At 43.8% G+C, this 27,529-nt stretch overlaps 1 protein-coding gene across 1 annotated transcript in view; it reads right to left on the bottom strand.

The window, feature by feature from the left end:
• Positions 1 to 27,529, bottom strand: part of PLD3 (phospholipase D family member 3) — a 166,011-nt gene that overhangs the window by 108,742 nt on the left and 29,740 nt on the right. The gene's annotated exons all lie outside the window — the stretch shown is intronic.

Genomic DNA, 27,529 nt, shown 5'->3' on the forward strand with positions numbered 1-27,529 from the left:
AAATATTCCTATCATTAACTAAATTATTCCTATTTAAAACTAAATACCTATAAAATAAACCCTAAGCTAGCTACAATATAACTAATAGTTACATTGTAGCTATTTTAGGGTTTATTTTTATTTTACAGGCAAGTTTGTATTTATTTTAACTAGAAAGAAAAATTATTAAATAGTTATTAACTATTTAATAACTACCTAGCTAAAATAAATACAAATGTACCTGTAAAATAAAACCTAACCTAAGTTACACTAACACCACACTATAATTAAATAAATTAAACTAAATTAAATACAATTACCGAAATTAAATTAAAATGAGCTAAAATACAAAAAAAAAACCAAAAACACTAAATTACAGAAAATAATAAACAAATTACAGAAATTTAAACTAATTACACCTAATCTAATAGCCCTATTAAAATAAAAAAAGCCCCCCCCCCAAAATAAAAAAAAACCCTAGCCTAAACTAAACTACCAATAGCCCTTAAAAGGGCCTTTTGCGGGACATTGCCCCAAAGAAATCAGCTCTTTTACCTGTAAAACAAAAAACAACCGCCAACAGTAAAACCCACCACCCACACAACCAACCCCACAAATAAAATACTATCTAAAAAAAAACTAAGCTCCCCATTGCCCTGAAAAGGGCATTTGGATGGGCCTTAAAAGGGCAGTTAGCTAACACTAACCCCCTGAAGATCGACTTACCGGGAGACGTCTTTATCCAAGCCGGGCGAAGTGGTCCTCCAGACGGGCAGAAGTCCTAATCCAAGCCTGGAAGTAGTCTTCATCCAAGCCGGGGAGAAGTGGCCCTCCAATCGGGCAGAAGTCTTCATCCAGAAGGCATCTTCTATCTTCATCCATCCGGCGCGGAGCGGGTCCATCTTCAAGACATCCGACGCGGAGCATCCTCTTTTGGCGACGACTAACACAGAATGAAGGTACCTTTAAGTGACGTCATCCAAGATGGTGTCCCTTAGATTCTGATTGGCTGATAGAACGCCAGAAGAGGATGCTCCGCGTCGGATGTCTTGAAGATGGACCCGCTCCTTGCCGGATGGATGAAGATCGAAGAGGTCGTCTGGATGACCACTTCTGCCCGGCTTGGATGAAGACTTCTGCCCGTCTGGAGGACCACTTCTGCCCGGCTTGGATGAAGACTTCTGCCCGTCTGGAGGACCACTTCGCCCGGCTTGGATGAAGACGTCTCCCGGTAAGTCGCTGTTCAGGGGGTTAGTGTTAGTTTTTTTTTTAAGGGTGTATTGGGTGGGTTTTATTTTTTAGATTAGGGTTTGGGCAGCAAAATAGCTAACTGCCCTTTTAAGGCCCATCCAAATGCCCTTTTCAGGGCAATGGGAGCTTAGTTTTTTTTAGATAGTATTTTATTTGGGGGGTTGGTTGTGTGGGTGGTGGGTTTGACTGTTGGGGGGGTTGTTTGTATTTTGTTTTACAGGTAAAAGAGCTGATTACTTTGGGGCAATGCCCCTTAAAAGGCCCTTTTGAGGGCTATTGGTAGTTTAAGAGCCTAGAAGGCCTTTGTAGCACTTATCAAGTGCCTTACATCCTGTAAATACAACAGATTGGAGTGGGGGCTTTTTTGACATCATTGATTTTGCACTATTGTGGCGCCTTCTTTTGTTTTCTCTTGCTATTGGTAGTTTAAGCTAGGGTTTCTTTTTTATTTTGGGGGGCTTTTTTTATTTTAATAGAGCTATTATATTAGGTGTAATTATTTTAAATTTCTGTAATTTGTTTATTATTTTCTATAATTTAGTGGGGGTTTATTTGTACTTTAGCTAATTAAGTTAGGTAATTGTATTTAATTTAGTTAATTTATTTAATTAAAGTGTAGTGTTAGGTGTTAATGTAACTTAGGTTAGGTTTTATTTCACAGGTAAATTTGTATTTATTTTAGCTAGGTAGTTAGTAAATAGTTAATAACTATTTAGTAACTATTCTACCTAGTTAAAATACATACAAACTTGCCTGTAAAGAAAAATAAATCCTAAGCTAGCTACAATGTAACTATTAGTTATATTGTAGCTAGCTTAGGGTTTATTTTACAGGTAAGTATTTAGTTTTAAATAGGAATAATTTAGTTAATGATAGGAATATTTATTTAGATTTATTAAAATTATATTTAAAGTTAGTGGGTGTTAGGTTTCGGGTTAGACTTAGGTTTAGGGGTTAATAACTTTAATATAGTGGCGGCGATGTTAGGGACGGCAGATTAGGGGTTAATAAGTGTAGGTAGGTGGCGGCGACATTGGGGCCGCAGATTAGGGGTTAATAAATATAATGTAGGTGTCAGCGATGTTGGGGCGGCAGATTAGGGGTTAAAAATGTTATTTTAGTATTTGCAATGCGGGAGGGCCTCGGTTTAGGGGTTAATAGGTAGTTTATGGGTGTTAGTGTACTTTTTAGCACTTTAGTTATGAGTTTTATGCCACAGCGTTGTAGTGTAAAACTCATAACTACTGACTTTTAAATGCGTTAGGGATCTTGACGGGGTAGGGTGTACCGCTCACTTTGTGGCCTCCCAGGACAGACTCGTAATATCAGCGCTATGGAAGTCCCATAGAAAAAAGACTTTACGAAGTTTACGTAAGTCGTTTTGCGGTAAGGCCAAAGAAGTGTACGGTCAACCTAAACCTGCAAGACTCGTAATACCAGCGGGCGTAAAAAAACTAAATTTATGCTTACCTGATTAATTGATTTCTTCTATGGTAAGACGAGTCCATGGATTCATCCTTTACTTGTGGGATATTATCCTTCCCTACAGGAAGTGGCAGAGCACCACAGCAGAGCTGTCTATATAGCTCCTTCCTTAGCTCCACCCCCCAGTCATTCGACCTAAGGTACAAGAAGAAAAAGGAGAAACTACAAGGTGCAGAGGTGACTGAGTTTAACTCAAAAAAATATAATCTGTCTTAAAATGACAGGGCGGGCCGTGGACTCGTCTTACCATAGAAGAAATCAATTTATCAGGTAAGCATAAATTTGGTTTTCTTCTATAAAAGGTAAGACGAGTCCACGGATTCATCCTTTACTTGTGGGAAACAATACCAAAGCTACAGGACACGGATGAACGGGAGGGACAAGACAGATGGTTAAACAGAAGGCACCACTGCTCGAAGAACCTCTCTCCCAAAAATAGCCTCCGAAGAAGCAAAAGTATCAAATTTGTAAAATTTGGAAAAGGTATGAAGCGAAGACCAAGTCGCAGCCTTACAAATCTGTTCAACAGAAGCATCATTTTTAAAAACCCATGTGGAAGCCACCGCTCTAGTAGAGTGCGCTGTAATCCTTTCAGGAGGCTGCTGTCCAGCAGTCTCGTATGCCAAATGGATGATGCTTTTCAGCCAAAAGGCAAGAGAGGTAGCCATAGCTTTTTGACCTCTACGTTTTCCAGAATAGACAACAAACAAAGAAGATGTTTGACGGAAATCTTTGGTCGCTTGCAAGTAAAACTTCAAAGCACAAACCACGTCCAAGTTGTGCAACAGACACTCCTTCTTAGAGGAAGGATTAGGACACAGAAGGAACAACAATTTCCTGATTGATATTCCTATTAGTAACAACCTTAGGAAGGAATCCAGGTTTGGTACGCAAAACCACCTTATCAGCATGGAAAACAAGATAAGGCGAGTCGCATTGCAATGCAGATAATTCAGAAACTCTTCGAGCTCGAAGAGATAGCAACTAAAAACAGAACTTTCCAAGATAGAAGCTTAATATCTATGGAATGCATAGGTTCAAACGGAACCCCTTGAAGAACTTTAAGAACTAAATTCAAACTCCATGGTGGAGCAACAGGTTTAAACACAGGCTTGATTCTAACTAAAGCCTGACAGAACAACTGAACGTCTGGAACATCTGCCAGACGCTTGTGCAGTAGAATTGATAAAGCAGATATCTGTCCCTTTAAGGAACTAGCTGATAGCCCCTTCTCCAATCCTTCTTGGAGAAAGGACAAAATCCTAGGAATCCTGATCTTACTCCATGAGTAGCCTTTGGATTCGCACCAATAAAGATATTTACGCCATATCTTATGATAAATTTTCCTGGTGACAGGCTTTCGAGCCTGAATCAAGGTATCTATGACCGACTCAGAGAAACCCCGCTTGGATAAAATCAAGCGTTCAATCTCCAAGCAGTCAGTCAGTCGTAGAGAAACTAGATTTGGATGCTGGAACGGACCTTGAATCAGAAGGTCCTGTCTCAGTGGCCATGGTGGAAGAGATGACATGTCCACCAGGTCTGCATACCAAGTCCTGCGTGGCCACGCAGGTGCTATCAAAATCACTGAAGCTCTCTCCTGTTTGATTCTGGCAATCAAACGAGGAAGGAGAGGAAATGGTGGAAACACATAAGCCAGGTTGAACGACCAGGGTACTGTTAGAGCATCTATCAGTACTGCCTGAGGATCCCTTGACCTGGACCCATAACAAGGAAGTTTGGCGTTCTGACGAGACGCCATCAGATCCAATTCTGGTGTGCCCCATTGCTGAATCAATTGTGCAAACACCTCCGGATGTAGTTCCTACTCCCCCGAATGAAAAGTCTGACGACTTAGAAAATCCGCTTCCCAGTTCTCCACTCCTGGGATATAAATTGCTGATAGATGGCAAGAGTGAGTCTCTGCCCATCGAATTATTTTGGTAACCTCTCTCATTGCTAGAGAACTCTTTGTTCCCCCTTGATGATTGATATATGCTACAGTTGTGATATTTTCCGAATGGAATCTTATGAATCTGGCCGAAGCCAGCTGAGGCCACGCCTGAAGCGCGTTGAATATCGCTCTCAATTCTAGAATATTTATCGGGAGGAGAGCCTCCTCCTGAGTCCACAAACCCTGTGCTTTCAGGGAATTCCAGACTGCACTCCAGCCCAATAGGCTGGCGTCCGTCGTCACTAGGACCCACGCTGGCCTGCAGAAACACATTCCTTGGGACAGATGATCCTGTGACAACCACCAAAGAAGAGAGTCTCTGGTCTCTTAATCCAGATTTATCTGAGGAGATAAATTTGCATAATCCCCATTCCACTGATTGAGCATGCATAGTTGCAGTGGTCTGAGATGCAAGCGAGCAAACGGAACTATGTCCATTGCCGCTACCATTAGTCCGATTACCTCCATACACTGAGCCACTGACGGCCGAGGAATGGAATGAAGAGCTTGGCAGGTGGTTAAAATCTTTTATTTCCTGACCTCCGTCAGAAAAAACTTCATGTCCACCGAATCTATCAGAGTTCCCAGTTCTATCAGAGTTCACCTTTGTGAAAATTCTGGGAGCTGTGGCCAACCCGAAGGGAAGAGCCACAAACTGGTAATGCTTGTCCAGAAAGGCAAACCTGAGGAACTGGTGATGATCTTTGTGGATAGGAATGTGTAGATACGCATCCTTTAAGTCCACGGTGGTCATATATTGACCCTCCTGGATCATTGGCAAAATAGTCAGAATGGTCTCCATCTTGAAGGATGGGACTGAGGAATTTGTTTAGGATCTTGAGATCCAAAATTCGTCTGAAGGTTCCCTCTTTTTTGGGAACCACAAACAGATTGGAGTAGAACCCTTGCCCCTGTTCTGTTTCCGGAACTGGGCAGATCACTCCCATGGAATATAGGTCTTCTACACAACGTAAGAACGCCTCTCTTTTTGTCTGGTTTACAGACAATTAAGAAAGATGGAATCTCCCCCTTGGGGGAGAATCCTTTAACTCTAGAAGATACCCCTGGGTTACTATTTCTAAAGCCCAGGTCCTGAACGTCTCTTGCCCAAGCCTGAGCGAAGAGAGAAAGTCTGCCGCCTACTAGATCCGGTCCCGGATCGGGGGCTACCCCTTCATGCTGTCTTGGTGGCAGCAGCTGGCTTCTTGGCTTGTTTACCCTTGCTCCAAGTCTGGTTAGGTCTCCAGACTGACTTGGATTGAGCAAAATTCCCCTCTTGCTTTGCGAGAGGTAGAGGGACCACCTTTGAAGTTCCGAAAGGAATGAAAATTATTTTGTTTGGTCCTCATCTTATTGGTCTTATCCTGAGGAAGGGCATGGCCTTTCCCTCCAGTGATGTCTGAAATTATCTCTTTCAGTTCAGGCCCAAATAGGGTCTTACCCTTGAAAGGGATGGGTAAAAGCTTAGCTTTTGATGACACATCAGCAGACCAGGACTTGAGCCATAACTCTCTACGCGCTAAAATGGCAAACCTGAATTCTTCGCCGCTAATTAAGCCAATTGAAAAGCGGCATCGGTAATGAAAGAATTAGCTAGCTTGAGAGTCCTAATTCTATCCAGAATATCATCTAATGGGGTCTCAACCTGAAGAGCCTCTTCCAGAGCCTCGAACCAAAAGGACGCTGCAGTAGTTACAGGAACAATGCACGCTATAGGTTGGAGAAGAAAACCTTGGTGAACAAATATTTTCTTCAGAAGACCCTCTAATTTTTTATCCATAGGATCTTTGAAAGCACAACTGTCCTCGATAGGTATAGTTGTACGCTTAGCCAGGGTAAAAATAGCTCCCTCCACCTTAGGGAAACAGATATGGGAAACATTTTCTTAAAAGTAGGAGGGGGAGCGAACGGAATACCTGGTCTATCCCACTCCTTAATAACAATTTACAAAATCCTCTTAGGGACCGGAAAAACATCAGTGTAGGCAGGAACCTCTAGGAATCTGTCCATTTTACACAATTTCTCTGGAACTACAATAGGGTCACAATCATCCAGAGTCGCTAAAACCTCCCTGAGCAATAAGCGGAGGTGTTCTAGTTTAAACTTAAAAGCCGTCATATCTGAATCTGTCTGAGGAAACATATTTCCTGAATCAGAAATCTCTCCCTCCGCCAGCAAATCCCTCACTTCAGAACATTGTGAGGGTACATCGGATATGGCTAATAAAGCGTCAGAGGGCTCAGCATTAGTTCTCACACCAGACCTACTGCGCTTCCCCTGCAACCCAGGCAGCTTAGATAAAACCTCTGTGAGGGTAGTATTCATAACTGCAGCCATATCTTGCAGGGTGAAAGAATTAGACGCACTAGAAGTACTTGGCGTCGCTTGTGCGGGCGTTAATGGTTGAGACACTTGGGGAGAATTAGATGGTAAAACCTGATTCTCTTCTGACTGAGAATCATCCTGCGACATACTTTTAGTAGCTAAAATATGTTCTTTACAATTTATTGACCTTTCAGTGCATGAGGGACACATTCAAGTGGAGGTTCCACAATGGCTTCTAAACATATTGAACATTGACTTTCCTCAATGTCAGACATGTTGAACAGGCTAGTAATGACTACAAACAAGCATGAAAACACTTTATTTAGTGAAAAAAATAACAATCTTAAAAAACGGTACTGCGCCTTTAAGAGAAAAAAAGCATACACGTTCTGCAAAACAGTCTAAACATGCACTAAATTTTTCAAAATTTTGTATGTAGACCCACTATAGGTAGTTAAGATTGCACCACAACATTTTTTAACAATTAACCCCTTAATGTCCAAACCGGATCGAAAATAGGCCCAGATCCAGAAAAAGACCCCTCAGTACCTTGCCACAGCCCTGCTGTGGCCCTACCTGCCCTCAGGGATCGAAAGTGTGGGGTAAAAGCTTCGATTTGACCCAAAACATACACCAGGGCCCTCAGGAGTTAGACCTTGCTGACAAACTAGCTGCACATCTGAGGCGCGAAAATAGGCCCCGCCCATCTCACTCGATGTTTCCTGAGCCTAAAGAACCGCACCAGAGCGGTTATATCTAGCCATGTGGGTTCCAAGACCCTAAAGATAAGCCATGTGTGCCCTAATAAAGTTGCCCATCAAAAACGTTAAAGCACTCCCATCCAAAAAACGTTTGCTCACAAACATTTCACATTCAGTGTCAACCATATATGTAATTGGCCCCATAAGCAAGCCAAGTAATGCCCTTCTTATAGCTCTAGGATTACTGCTTACCCTTACCCTCCTGGGTATAATGTCAGCCTTTCTGAAATACACAGTCTCTCCAGAAAAAATATGACTGAACATACCTCATTGCTGCATAGCATGAAACCGTTCCTCACACTGAAGTTTCCTGTACTCCTCAGCCTCTGTGGGAACAGTAATGGACCTTAGTTACAAATGCTAAGATCATCATCCTCCAGGCAGCAGTCTTCATCCATCTGCTGCCTGAGAGTAAATAGTACAAACCGGTACCATTTAAAAATAAACTCTTTTTTGAAGAATTAAAAACTAATATTTTATCACCTCTTTCACTTTACCCTTCCTAGTACTTAGAGTAGGCAAAGAGAAGGACTGGGGGGTGGAGCTAAGGGAGGAGCTATATAGACAGCTCTGCTATGGTGCTCTTTGCCACTTCCTGTAGGAAAGATAATATCCCACAAGGATGAATCCGTGGACTCGTCTTACCTTTATAGAAGAAAGCAGTGTTAGGACCTCTTAACGCTACTTTTTTACCCTAAAGCACAACTCTTAATCTAGCCAATATTTTTTTTTTTTCCCCTGTGTAAATAAATATATAGTAGAAAAACATTTCAACATGTCCTTTCTTATAGGACCTATTTCAGATCATGGCAGCAGTTTTGCATCACAAAGTATGACTAAGTTGCTGCACTCAAAAATTAAAAAGTCTAATAAAAGAAACCAAAAAACACAATTGGTGCCTATTGTACTTTTTCTATTTAATGTATTTATATTAAAAGGGACATTAAATAAATGCAACAAATTAAATAGAGAGCTAACTTTTTATATTCAGCAACCAAAAGAATGACCAAATTGCTCAATTTAACTTTTTACAAGATAATCGCCAATTTAGGCACACACTCTTAAAAAGGTGCACACTCCCAAAAAGTGCATAAATGTAATAGTGATGTGAAAAAACAAAAATGTATGCTTACCTGATAAATTATTTACTTTCCTTGCCATAGAGTCCACCATTTCATTCTAATTACTAGTGGGAATTCAACTCCTGGTCAGCAGGAGGAGGCAAATAACACCCCAGCAGAGCTGTTAAGTGTCACTCCCATTACCCATAATCCCCAGTCATTCGGCTGAAGGAAAATGGAAAAAGAAGATGACACAAGGGTATAGAGGTGCTCGATCTCCAAAGCAGTCAGCTTCAGAGAATCTAGGTTTGGAAGAAGGAAAGGACCCTGAAGTAGAAGGTCTTTCCTCAGGGGCAACTTCCACAAAGAAAGGGACAACATCTTTTCCAAGTCCGCAAATAAAATTCTGCAAAGCCAAGCTTAAAAAAGGGACACTAAACCCAATTTTTTTTTCTTTAATTATTCAGATAGAGCATGCAATTTTAAGCAACTTTCTAATTTACTCCTATTATCATTTTTTCTTCATTCTCTTGCTATCTTTATTTGAAAAGCAAGAATGTAAGTTTAGAAGCCAGCCCATTTTTGGTTCACAACCTGGGTTGTCCTTGCTGATTGGACAGCACCAATAAACAAGCGCTGTCCAACGTTCTGAACCAAAAATTAGCTGGCTCCTTAGCTTAGATGCCTTCTTTTACAAATAAAGATAGCAAGAGAAAGAAGAAAAATTAATAGTAATAAGTAAGTAATAGTAATTAAAGTAAATTAGAAAGTTGCTTAAAATGGTATGCTCTCTCTGAATTGTTAAAAGAAACATTTTAAACAATTAGAATCACAGAGGCCTGCTCCTGTTTGATACTGGCTATCACCCAAGAAAGGAGGGCAAAACGAGGAAAACAGGTAGACTAGATTGAAGTCCCATGGAACCACCAGAGCGTCTACTTAGAACTGCTTGGAGATCCCTAGATCTGGAACCGTACTTAGGAAGATGGGCGTTTAGAAGAGACGCCATCAGATCCAACTCCGGAACAACCCAGCTGAAGGTTATCATGGAGATACTTCCAGATTAAAAGCCCTGGATGAAAAGTCTGCCTCCCACTCCAAGGATGAGGATGACAGAAAAACATAAATTATGCTTACCTGATAATTTCATTTCCATTATGGGGAGGAGAGTCCACGACTTCATTCATTACTTGTGGGAATTAAGAACCTGGCCACTAGGAGGAGGCAAAGACACCCCAGCCAAAGGCTTAAATACCTTCCCCACTCCCCTCATCCCCCAGTCATTCTGCCGAGGGAACAAGGAACAGTAGGAGAAATATCAGGGTATAAATGGTGCCAGAAGAACAAAAAACAAAACAAAATTTAGGTCAGCCCACCAAAGAAACGGACAGGAGCCGTGGACTCCCCACGATGGAAATGAAATCAGGGAAGCATAATTTAGGTTTTCCATCTAAAGGGGAGGAGAGTCCATGGCTTCATTCATTACTTGTGGGAAATACCCAAGCTCTAGAGGAATGAAAAACAGGAGGGCAAAGGAGGCGGACCCTATTCGGATGGCACCACAGTCTGCAAAAACCTTTCTCCCAAAAACTGCTTCCGCCGAAGCAAAAACGTCAAATTTGTAAAACTTTATAAAAGTATGTAAGGAGGACCAGGTAGCCGCCTTACAAATCTGCTCCATAGAGGCCTCATTCTTGAAGGCCCACGAAGAAGCCACAGCTCTAGTCGAATGAGCCGTGATCCTCTGAGGAGGCTTATGTCCCGCTGTCTTGTAGGCCAGGCGAATCCTGCTCCTCAACCAAAAAGACAAAGAAGTTAAAGAGGCTCTCTGCCCCTTGCGCTTCCCTGAATACACCACAAAAAGAGATGAAGGTCTGAAATCCTTCGTGGCCTATAGATAAAACTTCAATGCTCGAACCATATCCAAATTTGAAGTAATCTCTCCTTAGAAGAAGAATAGTTAGGATACAAAGAAGGAACAACTATTTCCTGATTGATGTTACGGTTAGACACAACCTTATAAACATGAAACACCAAATAAGGAGGCTCACATTGCAAGGCCGCCAGCTCAGAGACTCTGTTGACATTAAGATTCTTTCTTGGAAGGTTCTCTTCCTGTTGGCTATTGCATCGGTGCACAGAGTGCATAGGCTCAAACAAAACCTTCTGCAACACCTTAAGAACCAAGTTCAAACTCCAGGGAGGAGCGGAATATCTAAAGACAGGCCTGATTCTAGACAGAGCCTGAAGAAAGAACTGAATATCAGGAAGCTCTGCAAGCTTCTTGGGCAACAAAACTGATAATGCCGAAATCTGTCCCTTTAGGGAACTGGCGGCAAGCCCCCTCTCCAATCCATCCTGGAGAAAGGACAGAATCCTGGATACCTTAACCTTGTGCCAAGGATATCCATGTTTCTCACACCAGGACAAATAAGTCCTCCACACCTTATGATACATGCGATGAGTGACCGGCTTCCTGGCCTGAACGAGAGTATCAATCACTCTCTCAGAGAATCCTCTCTTGGCTAAGACTAAGCGTGCAATCTCCACGCAGTCAGACTCAGAGAATCTAGATTTTGATGTTGGAAGGGACCCAGTGCAAGCAGATACCTGTGACAGGGTAACCTCCATGGAGGAGACAATAACATCCCCACCAGATCCGCAAACCACGTCCTCCGCGGCCACAACAGAACTATCAGTATAGCCAAAGCTTGCTCTTGTTTGATACAGGCCACTACACGAGGTAGAAGTGCCAACGGTGGAAAAATGTAAACTTGGTTGAACCCCAATGTACCGCTAAGGCATCCATCAGCTCCGCCTGTGGATCCCTGGATCGCGACCCGTATTGAATAGCTTGCAATTGAGTCTGGACACCATGAGGTCTATCTCCGACGTCCCCCATCTGTAACAGATCTCTGCAAACACCTCGGGGTGGAGAGACCATTCCCCCGGATGGTCAGCAGGTCTGCTGAGAAAATCCGCTTCCCAGTTGTCCACACCCAGGATGTGGATTGCTGACAGCAAGCAGTTGTGGGTCTCTGCCCATTCCAATATCCGAGATACCTCCATCATGGCTAGGGAGCTTCTCGTTCCCCCCTGACGGTTGATGTAGGCCACAAAGGTAATGTTGTCTGTCTGGAATCTGATGAAGCTGAACGACCCCAGGAGAGGCCAAGCCTTCAGAGCATTGTGGATCGCTCGAAGTTCCAGAATATTGATCGGAAGGAGAGACTCCTCTCGAGTTCACTTTCCTTGTGCCATTCTAGCACCACAAACAGCTCCCCATCCTGCCAGACTCGCACCCGTGGTCACAATCTACCAGGACAGTCTCAGGAAGGATGTCCCTTGGGACATTTGGTCTGGACGGATCCACCAAGAAAGGTATTTCCTCGTCCGATTGTCCAGAGAAATCTGTTGGATAGGTCTGAGTGATCGCCGTTCCACTGTCTCAACATGCACAGCTGAAGAGGTCTGAGATTGAACCTGGTGAATGGAATAGCATTGATGCTGGATACCATGAGCCCAATGACCTCCATACACTGAGCCACCGAGGGTCTTGAGGAGGACTGAAGGGCAAGACAGGTGGACGTAGTCTTTCTGCATCGCTGATCTGTGAGAAATATCTTGATGGATATAGATTTTATTATCGTGCCCAGGAATTCCACTCTTTCCTGAGTTTATCTTCCATCTGTGAGATTGGAGAAGGGCCCTCAAGAGTTCCACTGCGAGACTGAACGACGGCGCCTGGACTAGGATGTCGTCCAGACATGGCGCCACAACAATCCCTCTGGATCTTGCCACTGCAAGCAGCGCCCCCAGAACCTTCGTGAAGACTCTTGAACCCGTCGCCAGAACAAAGGGAAGGGCCACAAACTGGAAGTCTTGGTCCAGAAATACAAATCTCAGGAACCTGAAGTGATCCCTGTGAATCGGCATATGATGGTAGGCATCCTTCAAGTCTATTGTCGTCATGAACTGTCCCTCCTGAACTAGGGGCAGAATAGATCTGATAGTTTCCATTTTGAATGATGGAACAGCCAGAAACTTGTTTAAACACTTTAGGTCTAGAATCGGGCGGAACGTGCCCTCCTTCTTTGGGACCACGAAAAAATTTGAATAGTACCCTAGACCTTTTTCTGCTGGAGGTACTGGTACAATTACTCAGAGAAGAGAGATCCATCACACATTTTAGAAAGGTGTCTCTCTTCTCTGGTCTTGAAGACAGGTTTGACAGGAGAAATCTGCCCCTGGGCTGATGAGATCTGAACCCTATTTTGTAGCCCTGGGCAATGACCTCCAGAACCCAAGGATCCTGGACATCCTGCAACCAGGCCTCTGAAAAGAGAGATAATATGCCCCCTACTCGGTCCGTTGACCGGTCGGAGCCCGCCCCTTCATGCCGATTTTGTCTCGGCGGGCATCTTTGTTCTGCTTGGACTTATTCCAAGACTGAGCTGGCTTCCAAGTTCCCTTGGACTGCTCCGCTTTCGCAGCAGGCTGCTGGCGTTGGGCCTTGTCCGAACATATGGGACGACAAGTAGATCCCTTAGGTTTAGCCTTCTTATCCTGCGGCAGGAAGGCGCCCTTGCCTCCCATGACCGTTGATATGATCGTGTCCAGTCCTGGACCAAAGAGAATCTTACCCTGACAAGGGATTGAAGCCTAGATTTAGAAGTCATGACCGCAGACCACGACTTCAGCCACAGAGCCCTACGGGCTAGGATGGAAAAACCTGATATATTTGCATTCAGGCAAATAATCTGCATATTGGCGTCACAAAATAAAAAAAAATTAGCTACCTTCAAGGCCTTAATTCTATCCTGAATCTCGTCAAGGGAAGTCTCCTTCTCGACCATCTCAGACAGGGATTCGCACCAATATGTTGCAGCTGCAGCTACTGCCATTGCTGACTAAAAATAAAAAAGCCCTGTGTGATGAAACATCTTTCTCAACATGTTTTCTAACTTTTTCTCCATGGCCTCCTTAAACGACGAAATAGACGCAAAGAAGGATTCGTTGTACGTTTCGCGAGCGTGGAGATAGCACCATCCACCTTAGGGACAGTCCCTCATAGCTCGAGATGAGAGTCCGGAACTGGGAACAGTTTCTTAAATGAAGAGGAAGGGGAAAAGGATGAACCCAGTCTCTCCCATTCATTCTTAATAATGTTAGCCATCTTAACAGGGACCAGGAAGGTCTGAGGCACCACCCTGTCCTCATACACCTTATCAAGTTTAGGAATCGAAGGTTCCTCCGGTAGTTTCGGTTCCGGAACCTCCAGCGTAGCAAGCACTTGCTTCAGTAAAAAGCACAAATATTTCCATCCTAAACCTAAAGTCTGGATCCTCCGCAGCCGGAGGTTTAAATGACAGATTGCGACCCAGAAGGAACGTCCTCTGACGAATCGGAGATAATCTTTCCGAGATATCCATTGGATATCGAATTGCAATGTTTTACCCTGTGCTTGCGCTTAGTAGAACGTGGTAAGGCACTAAACGCAGACACCACCGTTTGCAGTTGATCCACAAAATCTGACGGCCAGCGGACTTCTCCCTCAAGAGGATTAGTCGTGCCCTGGGGAGCCGCATATGTAATCGGAGATGAATGTAGGGAACGCACCTCACGGGATGGAGAACCCTCAGAGGTGGACGGCTCAGTAGTACTAAACATCTTATTCTTTCTAGATGTAGTAATTTTGTCAAGGCACGTGAAACATAGTTGAGCAGGCGGATCTACCAGAACCTCCTCACAATAAACACAGGTAATAGACTTGGTTAAAGAGGGAGTACCCTCCAACGCTTCAGAGTCCTCCATAGCTTGCGCCTTTATTATGGACTAGATAGAATATATAAATGGCACCTTTATACCTCCAATGGCTGGGGCACTCACCACCTCCTATGACCCGGACTACACAAAAAAAAACCGCTTTGTCTCCTGCAACCGCCGGTCAAGAGGAAGTTGAATAGGCCACACCCGGTCACATGGAGTGCCTCGCAGGACCACCCCTGCACTAGGGAGAAAAACGCGCCAAATCGGCCACGTAAGATAACTCCCAGAATAAAATCTGTAAGTCCACCTATTGCCAGAGCCTCATCTCACATGTTGCAGCACTGACACAATAAACATTATGTACAACCCCCCCCCCCCTGTTCAATATCCCCCTTCCAGGGATATTAACCCTTGATTCTATAAAGATAAAAAGGCGTCACACTGTAACCCTGTCTTCTTGCGTTATTATATGCATAAAAAAAAATGAAACAATCTTACCAGAATCTATGACATGGAACAGGAACACGGCCTGTGTGACAGTGTAGTAGCATTGCTCCTGACATGGACTTGAGTGCAGAAAAGTGGGCAGCGAAACTCGTCAACACTGAATGCTTCTGGAGCTGTTAATATGAGTCGGGATAGTTTCACAGAAAGACTCTCCCTGCATCTCCGGACTCTCTCACCCATGCTCTCACTGAGAGGCTGACAGGACTTCTTAAAACTTCAGTCCCATCTCGAAGAGTACTACCCTCCATAAGAGACTACTCCAAATCTTCTGACACTTCGCTGCCAACCTCCTGTGACGAAAGGCAAAGAATGACTGGGGGATGAGTGGAGTGGGGGAGGTATTTAAGCCTTTGGCTGGGGTGTCTTTGCCTTCTCCTGGTGGCCAGGCTCTTAACTCCCACAAGTAATGAATGAAGCCGTGGACTCTCCTCCCCTTTAAATGGAAAGAGACAATTGTGAGACTCTGCAGCATTGAAGATGCAAGTCATCTCCTTCATAGCTAGGATCCTCCCTGGTGGTTGATATACGCCACCGAAGAAATGTTGTCCGATTGAATCTGATAAACCTGACCAAAAACGCAGTTGAGGTCAAGTTAACAGAGCATTGAGGAATTGTTCACAACTCTACAATATTGATTAGGAGGGCAGACTCCTCCTGATCCAAAACCCTTAGCTCTTAAGGAACCCAAACTGCTCCCCAGCCCGAAAAGGCTGGTGTCCGTGGTCACAATATCCCAAGATGGACATAGGAAGCCTAATAATAGTTCAATAAAATATATATTTAATTTAAAATAATAAACATGAGAACAGATAATTATCTTTAGGTGCGCCTTCCAACGCCGGCTACAATACTCCCGAATACATCGGGTTACACAGCTTGTTTCACGCACTTTTTCAGCCAGAGGGAACTATGGCGCTGTCATACTCTGCAAGGGAGCAGGTTCAGGAGTTGGGAGCTGTTGTGCAGAGGTGTCAGGTTCTGGGGTTAAAGTTTTGTCTGCATGTGTCTTTCATTTTTGGCATAATTAAACAGGTACAAGGTTTTAGGAAATAAAAGGTGATGGTTTTATTTATAGGATAATTAGCAATGCAGAGATATGCAATTAGATAAGACAATGTCTATAGGCTTTAGTATTAGGCTGGAATGCAGAGCTTTGTAATAACAGACAGGATACTTGCATATGCTGTAGACTGGAACTGTGTAACAGGCGGGAATGCAGGGCTTTGTATAACAGGCAGGATACTTGCATATGCTGTAGACTGGAACTGTTATAACAGGCAGGAATGAAGGGCTTTGTAATAAGAGACAGGATACTTGCATATGCTGTAGACTGGAACTGTGTAAAAACAAACAGGAAACTTGCATAGACTGCAAACTGGAACTCTATAGCATCAGGTAACAAGCAAGCAAAAGTACCTGAGTCAGTCTTTAGGAAATAGAGAATTAGGCAAGATCAATTGCCAGGAAATCAGTCCAAAAACGAAACACAGTGCCAAGGGAATATCCAGAAGAGTAGTCCGGAAATGAAGCAGAAATCAGGAACCAGGAAATCCAACAAATCTGTATTTCATTCAGGAAACAGGACCAGAGGGTCTTTCAGAGTATAAAACTCAATGTCAAGGCCCAGAACTGCCAGCAAACCTCGCAGATATAGCAGGCTGCTATCTGATTTGTTTCAGCTGGTAAGCAGGTGAAGCCAGAGAGCCAAAGTTGCAGCAAACAGAAAAACCCAATATTCTTAGCCTGTGATCAAGCCATCTGGTGGCAGAGAGGCAAGACAACAGTCTGGGAAAGAACAGCAGCAGACATAGAAACAGGTCCCAGGTTCAATTCCAGGCTGGGTCATGACAGGCGCTGCATCACTAAATAAACATTTACACCTTACAGCCCACAACACATAGATGCCTCCAATATACTATATGGTCATCTAAACCATACTAAAAAAACAACATAAATTATGCTTACTTGATAATTTAATTTCCATCAAGGGGAGTCCACGGCTTCATTCATTACTGTTGGGAATTAAGAACCTGGCCACCAGGAGGAGGCAAAGACACCCCAGCCAAAGAATTAAATACCTCCCCCACCCCCTCATCCCCCAGTCATTCTGGAGGGAATAAGGAACAGTAGGAGAAATATCAGGGTATAAATGGTGCCAAAAGATAAATTAAATTTAGGTCCGCCCATCGGAGATACAGGCAGGAGCTGTGGACTCTCCTCCCCTTGATGGAAATGAAATTATCAGGTAAGCATAATTTATGTTTTCCATGTAAAGGGGAGGAGAGTCCACGGCTTCATTCATTACTGTTGGGAACATATACCCAAGCTCTAGAGGACACTGAATGAAACCGGGAGGGAAAAGGTGGACCCTAATCTGAGGGCACCACAGCCTGCGAAACCTCTCTCAAAAAAACAGCTTCCGCAGAAGCAAAAACGTCAAATTTGTAAAACTTAGTAAAAAAGTGTGTAAGGAGGACCAGGTAGCCGCCTTACAAATCTGCTCCATAGAGGCCTCATTCTTGAAGACCCAAGAAGAAGCCACAGCTCTAGTTGAATGAGCCGTGATCCTCTGAGGAGGCTTATGTCCAGCTGTCTCATATGCCAAGGGAATAAAGCTCCTCAACCAAAAGGACAAAGAAGTAGAAGAGGCTTTCTGCCCGCCCCTTGCGCTTCCCTGAATACACCACAAAGAGAGATGTAGACTGCCTGAAATCCTTCGTCGCCTGAAGATAGAACTTCAGGGCACGAACTACATCCAGATTATGAAGTAACCTCTCCTTAGAAGAGGAAGGGTTAGGACACAAAGAAGGAACCACTATTTTCTGATTGATGTTACGGTAAGACACCACCTTGGGAAGAAACCCCAAACCAGAGCGAAGCACAGCCTTATCTACATGAAAAACCAGATAAGGTGGCTCACATTGCAAGGCAGCCAGTTCAGATACTCTGCGTGCCGATGCAATGGCCAACAGGAAGAGAACCTTCCAGGACAGAATCTTAAAGGACCAGTCAACACTGTAGATTTGCATAATCAACAAATGCATGATAAGAAGACAATGCAATAGCACTTAGTCTGAACTTCAAATGAGTAGTAGATTTTTGTTAAATAAATTGCAAAGTTATGTCTATTTCCACTCCCCCTGTATCATGTGACAGTCAGCCAATCACAAATGCATATATACGTATATGCTTTGAATTCTTGCACATGCTCAGTAAGAGTTGGTGACTCAAAAAGTATAAATATAAAAAGACTGTGCACATTTTGTTAATGGAAGTTTATTGGAAAGCTGTTTAAAATTGCATGCTGGGGGGAACTTCCGGGTGGCGGTCATGATAGGCTGCTTTTTCCACACTGCTCCTGCATCCTATCTTTCTCTACTCGACATTACCCTCTATACAGCTCGAATAATAGCTAACTATACAGATCTTTAAACAGCTTGAGAACCTGCTTCTGATGAGCCTAACATCGTTAAGATAACTGCAGTTTTGAGCGCCCGGAGCAGCTTGGAAGGTTTAGGCCTTTTTTATTATACCCCCGGCGAGGCACACCAGGGCCTTGTCGTTAAGTGGCACGGAGTGCCAAGTATACTTTGAGCAGACAGCACTTCTATCTACCATAAACATGCTCTCTACATCTGCCTAACGTTTATCATCTAACTCGAATGATGAAGTTCCCAGTGCATTTTTTTGAAGATATATGCCGCTTGCTTGTCACGCACCATGAAGCTTTGGAGAACACACTGGTCACGGCATTTCAAAGCGGTGGTGCCGGTTCCTTCCAGCAGCCCAGCTTAATCAAACTACACGGAGCAATACCGGAGAGTGGTGACGTCTTGGGGCCCCGACGTTCACTACCCGGCACTGGCACCACTGAAAAAAATCTGACCCACCGAGCTATGGAGGCTGTGCTCCACAGAGATGAGGAACCGAGACAGAATACACAATTGGAGGAGGAGAGCCACACAGCTTTTCTCCACTCTACTGACTGGGCCCCTACAACAAGCAAGCAGGGCTCATTTGGGAAACCGATGTCTATAATTTATTCTATGCGAGCTCCCCCAGAAGGAAAAGCTAACCGCAGAGATAGATACATAGAAGCCGTGAGCTCCCTGAAAGCGGTATCGGGGCTCTTGGAGGCCATACATCCAGCCTGGCAGTTCCTTAAGTGGGACCCGGGCGGTCCCCCACCCTTGGACACATCAACAGTGACAACCGGCATTTGAGCCGGAGAGGTTGCCTGACGGCAAGTATTATGGCATCGGCCTTTTTTTTTTCACTGATCCCCAGAGATATAGAGAGGTCAGCTGTTGGGGTACAACAGGGACTGGGCTGTGTAACTTTCTTGTTAGCGGACTGCATGCTCGGCCACTTCCCTTTATGGAAGCACTGTTCCGCTCTATGGACATCAGCAGCTGAGCGCAAGCAAACGGACATTTACCTTACAATGTGCACTGCTTATTATGCTTCTCCTCTAAGCGTTACAGCTATGCCGATAGTATTAGGTTGCATGCCTCAAGCCTAAGAACAGCCACTTTTACCTTGTAATGTATTGATGTAATTTACTGTGTATTGTGGTTATTTATGTACCTGTGCTGTGACAATGAACCTCTATTTAGGATGCCCCATTTTTCATGCAGGCTGGTCCTGCTCCTGAGTAGGTTAGTATGGAGGTAGATCACAGAAACTGACTAGCTTTACTTGCTAAACTACTGGTGTATGTTACCTATTCCAACAGGGCTAAACAACCTTACAGAGGGTTTTACACTTATGGGCTACATCAATAGCATGCTTAGTTTAACCTACCTACTAGCAGTACACCTAGCTTGATCGATTAGCACATAGTGGGACTTTATATGCACTATTAAGTGAATATAGTTAACCTCCCATTATTAGAATGGCCTATGTTATTCCATAGGGCACTGCATTGTATAATAAACTTCTGGCTCCTCAAATAAAATATAATGAGCATACCGTATTCTAACCTCAAATATTCCAAATGAGCCCTATCCCATGCACTACTATATACTTAAACTGGCCTTTAGGTGTCCTCTGAGCAAGTGCAGTATTCTGAGTGGACGCTAGACTACCTTTCTCCCTTCTTTCTTTTGATTAGAGAGATCTCCTAGTTTGGTTGGTGTTTTCTTTTTTCACAATTTTTTTTTATTGCAGTTACACCTCGTTTTAAGGGCAGATGTTCGAGCCTAATATTTGTATGTCTTAGCATTTCATACTCACAGTTCTGACATAATCAATATATACACTTTCAACTACTACATCAGTTATAAATTTTACACCTTTTATCAATATTTACACCTCCAACTACTATATCACAGCATTAAATTTCAAAACTTGAGGTTATAATCAGACCCATAAGTGGTCTTATTTGCAATGTAAAATATACCTTGTATATACTATGTTACCCTGTTTACACAATCTAGTCTACATAAAAAACAATCCCAATTTGTTTATTTACCAGCATTCTAGAATCGATTTCACTATATCCACACTGCTGTAAAAATAGAAAATTGAGGTTCAGTTGAGATCCAAGAGTGATCTCCCTAGTTGTTTTTTTTTTACCTCCAATGCTTATTTCACATAAAGTGGAGGTCCAAAAGTGGCCTCATCTTACATTTTGGAGGTTTACAAATGATTTGGTATACTGCCTGAGTATTGTGTCTATTTCTCTAAGCCTTTTTATGTAATGCAGCTAATCAATCACAATGTTATATCTTATGTTGTCTTCATTCCAAACAGTTTTCATGGTGGCTTTGTACTGTATATTTCTTGTACAGATACTCGTCGACTTACGACCTATGCGACTTACGGCCATCCGTACTTACGACTATCGGTCGCACTGAAGAGGCGATACGTGCGCAAAGGCGGTACTTGCAACCATCGGTCGCAAAGGCGGTACTTACGACCATCGGTCGCGCTGAGGGTGATGCTTATTTGCGTATGTGCGTAAAGGGGCAAGGCAGTGCTTGTGTGCGCAAAGGCGGTACTTACGTCCATCGGTCGCACTGAGGGTGATGCTTATTTGCGTATGTGCGTAAAGGGGCAAGGCAGTGCTTGTGTGCGCAAAGGCGGTACTTACGACCATCGGTCGCAAAGGCGGTACTTACGACCATCGGCAAGACAGTGCTTGTGTGCGCAAAGGCGGTGCTTGTGTGTGATGAGAAGTGACTGTAAGCAGCAGCCTTTGTATGGGTCTGACCATGTCGCAGTCCAAAAGGCCGGTACCGTGTAGTGGCAAAGAGGCAACAAAGAAGAGGAAAGCTCTTGATTTGGAGTTAAAAATGAAAGTAATAAAGCAGTATGACGAAGGTAAAAAAGTGAATGCGATTGCCCGTGATATGAAACTGTCGCATTCCACAGTTTCCACAATCATTAAGGACAAGGAACGCATACGTGAAGCTGTAAAAGGTTCCGCACCAATGAAATCAACAATAATAACAAAACAACGTCAAGGGCCCATTCATGAAATGGAGAAATTATTAATGTTGTGGATAGAAGATCAAATACAAAAACGTACACCCATAAGCCTTCTAACAATTCAGATGAAGGCTAAAAGTTTGTTTGAGACTTTAAAGGAGAAAGCTGGTGAGGATTACAAAGAGAATTTCCAGGCAAGCACTGGATGGTTTAAACGTTTTAGAAGAAGATTCAGTCTGCATAATGTGCGGGTTTCAGGAGAAGCAGCAAGTGCAGATTCAGAAGCCGCTGCAAAGTTCATTGACACTTTGGATGAATTAATCCAAGAGGGAGGGTATTTACCTGAACAAATATTCAACGTTGATGAAACGGGTCTGTTCTGGAAACGGATGCCTGAGCGCACATACATTCACCAAGAATCAAAAACCATGCCAGGATTTAAAGCATTCAAGGATCGGGTAAGCTTGTTACTTGGAGGAAACGTTGTTGGTTTTAAGCTTAAGCCATTTCTTATCTATCGCTCAGAAAACCCACGTGCATTTAAAAACATTAATAAGCACACGCTGCCTGTGTATTACCGGTCAAATGCTAAATCGTGGATGACTCAGGCATTGTTCACAGACTGGTTTGTTAACTGTTTCATTCCCCAAGTTCGTGAATATTGCTTAGGGAAAGTAATCCAGTTCAAAATTTTAATGATTTTAGACAACGCACCTGGACATCCACCACACCTGGGTGACCTTAATCCTGATGTAAAAGTGGTTTATATGCCACCTAACACAACACCACTCATTCAACCTATGGACCAAGGGGCAATTGCCACGTTTAAAGCATACTACCTCAGATCTACATTCGCCCAAGCCATAGCTGCTACAGATGCTGATGATGACATAACATTGCGTGATTTTTGGAAAAGTTATAACATTCTTCAGTGCATAAAAAATATTGCAGCAGCATGGGAGGATGTAACAGAAAAGTGCATGAATGGAATTTGGAAGAAGTGCCTAAAACGATATGTGACCAGATTTGAGAGATTTGAAACAGAGGAAGAGCTCGATGAAATTCGAGAAAACATTGTAAGACTTGCAAACAATCTTGAATTGGAATGTGAAGTGGAAGATGTAGAAGAGCTGTTAGATTATGAGTCAAAAGAACTTTCAAATGAAGATCTAATAGAACTGGAAGCAGAGAGAGTTGCAGAGGAAAATAGGAGAGAGGAAGAAGACAAAGAAGAAGAAGAGCCAGAGAAGAAATTCACTGCAAAGGGGTTGGCTGAAGGCTTTACATTGCTAAATAAAGCTGTCTCCTGTTTTGAAAACATGGACCAGAATGTTGAAAGATTTAACAAGGTTGACCGTCAAATTCAGGATGCTGTGCGTGGCTATCGTGAAATCTATGAGGAGAAAAAGAAACAAACGCATCAAACAAAGCTCAGCATGTTTTTTGAAAAGAACACTGCATCTGAAACCCCTCCAGCCTCAACTCACCAAGATGATAATACTGTAACTCTGATGACATAACTGTAAAAGTACAGTAAAAGAAAAATTTAAGTTCAGTTACTTTTCTTAAAAGTTTAAAGTAAAATAAGTGTTAAAGTTCCTGCAAACTACTGTACAGGTACAGTAAATGTTATGTTATTATTTGCATAGTACTACAGGTAGAGTACAAAAAAATGTTATTTTATTACAGTACAGTATAGGTACAGTACAGTAAATGTCAGTACAGTAATAGTATTTGCACAGTAAATGTTATGTTATTATTTGCACAGTACAGGTACAGTACAGTAAAGGTTATTTTATTATTCATACTGTGATGATACTGTATTAGTAAAGGAATTTAATTTAAAACAACTCTGGTGTTATTGTTATTATTAATCATGAAATGTCAGCCCAACACATCACACAATAGACCATATTATTTACATGCCATATATTTTGTCCGACTTACGTCCAAATCGTCTTACGACCGGAAGGTCAGAACGTAACGCGGTCGTAAGTCGACGAGTATCTGTATACCTTATATTAAACCTCAAATAAAAAGTAAAAAAAAAAAAAAAAAAAAAAAAAAAAATTGCATGCTGTATCTGAATCATAGTTTAATTTTGACTTGAGTGTCCCTTTAATGTCAATGGAATGCATAGGCTCAAACAGAACCCTCTGCAAAACCCTAAGGACCAAGTTTAAGCTCCATGGGGGAGCAGACTATAAAGACAGGCCGGATTCTAGACAGAGCCTGAACAAAGGATTGGATGTCAGGGAGCTCAGCGAGTCTCCTATGCAACAAGACTGACAATGCCGAAATCTGTCCTTTTAAAAAGGAACTAGCGGCAAGACCCTTCTCCAAACCTTCTTGGAGAAAGGATAGAATCCTGGATACCTTCATCTTATGCCAGGACAAGTAAGTTCCCCACACCTTATGGTAGATGCGACGAGTGACTGGCTTCCTTGCCTGAATGAGAGTATCAATCACACTTTCCGAAAAGCCTCTCTTGGCCAAGACTAGGCATTCAATCTCCACGCAATCAGCCTCAGAAAAATCGAGATTTTGATGTTGAAAGGGGCCCTGTTCCAGCAGATCCCTGCGACAGGGTAACTTCCATGGCGGAGAGGATGACATCCCCACCAGATCCGCAAACCACGTTCTTTGCGGCCATGATGGAGCAATCAGAATGGCCGAAGCTTGCTCCTGTTTGATTCGTGCCACAACAAGTGGTAGAAGTGGTAACGGTGGAAAAATGGAAGCTAGGCTGAACCCCCAAGGCACAGCTAAGGCATCTATTAGTTCTGCCTGAGGATCCCTGGACCTCGATCCGTATCGGGGTAGCTTGCAATTGAGTCTGGACGCCATGATATTGATCTCCAGCGTTCCCCACCTGAGACAAATGTCTGCAAACACTTTGGGGTTAAGAGACCATTCCCCTGGATGGAAGGATTGCCTGCTGAAAAAGTCTGCTTCCCAGTTGTCCACACCTGGAATGTGAATCGATGAGAGCGAGCAGCTGTGGGACTCCGTCCACTCCAAGATCCGAGACACCTCCCTCATAGCTCCTCATACCTCCATGGTGGTTGATGTAAGCCACTGAGGTAATGTTGTCGGTCTGGAATCTGAACGACCCCAGAGGAGGCCATGCCTTCAGAGCATTGTAGATTGCTCGGAGTTCCAGAATATTTATCGGAAGGAGAGACTCCTCCCGGGACCATTTTCCTTGTGCCATCCTGGCACCCCAAACAGCTCCCAATCCTGCCAGACTCGCGTCCGTGGTCACAATCTCCCAGGACGGTCTCAAGAAGGATGTCCCCATTGACAGTTGCTCCAGACGGATCCACCACAAGAGGGAGATCCGAGTCCGAGCATCCATGGATATCTGCTGTGATAGATCTGAATGATCGCCGTTCCACTGTCTCAACATGCACAATTAAAGAGGTCTGATGAAACCAGGCGAATGGAATGACGTCTATGCTGGAAACCATGAGTCCGATCACCTCCATACACTGAGCCACCGAGGGGCTTGAGGAGGACTGAAGGGCCCCTTGCCTCCCGTAACCGTGGATATGATTGAATCCAATGCTGGACCGAACAGAATCTTTCTTTGAAACGGCAGGGACAACAGCCTCAACTTAGAGGTCATGTCCGCAGACCAAGACTTTAGCCACAGAGCCCTGCGAGTTAAAAACGGAAAAACCTGACACCTTAGCGTTCAGGCGAATAAATTTGCATATTGGCATCACATATGAAAGAATTGGCGATCTTCAGCGCCTTAATCTTGTGCTGTATCTCGCCAATGGAAGTCTCCCCCTCGACCATTTCACACAGGGATTCACACCAATATGTTGCAGTTCCAGCGACCGCAGCTACAGCCGCTGCTGGTTGAAAAACCCTGTATGTTGAAACATTTTCCTTAACATGTTTTCAAGTTTTTATCCATGGGCTCTTTAAACGAAGAACTATCCTCAAAGGGAAAAGTTGTCTGCTTTGTGAGCGTGGAGATAGCACCATCCACCTTAGGTGACAGTACCCCACAGCTCCAGCTGAGAGTCCGAAATGGGGAACAGTTTCTTAAAGGTAGAAGGAGGGAAAAAGGAAGAACCTAATCGCTCCCATTCATTCTTAATGATATTTGCCATCTTAACAGGAACCCGGAAGGCCTGAGGCACCACCCTGTCTTCATATACCTTATCAAGCTTAGGAATCGCAGGTTCTTCTGGAAGTTTCGGCTCCGGAACTTCTAGAGTAGCAAGCACTTGTCTCAGTAAAAAGCGCAAATTTTCCATCCTAAACCTAAAGTCAGGCTCCTCCGCAGCCAGAGGTTTAGATGACACGGACTCCAACCCAGAAGGGGCCTCCTTCGAAGAGTCGGAGTGGGCCTCGTCATCGTATAACGCCTCAGAAATGTCCACAGGCGTAGACAACCCCTGGGCCGGGCCGCCATGATATGCCCTACGCTTGCGCTTAGCAGAACGTGGTAAGGCATGGATCACTTTCGATACCGCCGTTTGCAGTTGATCCGCAAAATCTGACGGCTAACTAATCTCTCCCGCTTGAGTAATGGTTGGATCCTGGGGTGCTGCATGTGCAATAGGAGATGGATGCAGGGAACGCACCTCACGGACAGGGACCCCTCAGAGGTGGACGGCTCAGTAGTACTAGACATTCGTTTGCTCTTAGAGGTCGTAACTTTATTAAGGCATGTGGAACATAGTTGAGCAGGCTGATCTACCAGAACCTCCTCACAATAAACACAGGAATGAGACCTTGTTAAAGAGGGCAAGCCCTCTAACGCGTCTGAGTCCTCCATAGCTTGCGCTGTTATTAAGGACTAGATTAACTCAATAAAATAGGCACCTTCATAACCTCCAATGCCCGGGGCACTCACCACCTCCTATGACCCGGACTACAGAAACCGTTTAGTCTCCTGCGCCGCTGATCAACAGAGGAAGATCGATAGCCAATCCGGTCACATGGAATGCCCGGCAGGAACCGCCCCTGCCTAAGAAGAAAACACGCCAAAAAGGGCCACGCCATACTCCCTAAATCACCTGAAAGGTCCACACATTGCCAGAGCCTCATCTCGCACATAACGCAGCAATGAAACAATATAATGTATAAACCCCCCTGTTCAATAATCCCCTTTCCAGGAATATTAACCCTTGATTCTTTATTAAGATAAAAGGCGTCACACTGTGACCCTGTCTTCCGTGTTATTGTGCAATAAAACATGAAACGATCTTACCAGAAACTACGCCATGTAACAGGGATACGGCCCTTCAAGTGTGACAGGTTAGTAGCCTCACTCCTGACATGGACTTGAGTGTAAAAAGCAGGCAGCGAAATTCTTTCACCCATGCTCTCACTGAGAGGCTGACAGGACTACTTAAAGCTCCAGTCCCATTCCGAAGAGTACTACCCTCCATAAGAGACTACTCCAATCTTCGGAACTTCTCAGTCGTCCTCCTGTGACGAAAGGCAAAGAACGACTAGGGGATGAGGGAGGTATTTAAGCCTTTGGCTGGGGTGTCTTTGCCTCATCCTGGTGGCCAGGTTCTTAATTCCAAACAGTAATGAATGAAGCCGTGGACTCTCCTCCGCTTTAGATGGAAGGTACTCTCAGTCCCTCAAGGCAGATACGGGCATATAGATTGATATAAACACCCTGGCCACCCTGCTATGGAGAGACAACTCCAGACTGCTCACGGCCCTCTGAATCTGTTGCAGGACATTTCAGCCCTATGAATAAACTGACAGTTAAACCAGAATTATCATAATGAGCCATTTGTAGATGTGTCCCATCAAGCCAGCCTCAAAATAAAAAGGAAATAAATTTAACCTTAACTCCTCCACACAGATAAAGTGCCTGCCGTGCTGCCCTCATATATTATGCCTGAATAAAGGGATTATAATGTCCCAATACCAATCCACTTCTTGTCTTTACCCCTGAAGTGCTTTCCTTCAAACCTAGAAGGCAAGAGCACTTACCTGTGGATCCAGCTGAAGGGCAGGAACAGCTT

Source organism: Bombina bombina, chromosome 7, assembly GCF_027579735.1.
Source record: "Bombina bombina isolate aBomBom1 chromosome 7, aBomBom1.pri, whole genome shotgun sequence".
NCBI classification, from domain to species: Eukaryota; Metazoa; Chordata; class Amphibia; order Anura; family Bombinatoridae; genus Bombina; species Bombina bombina.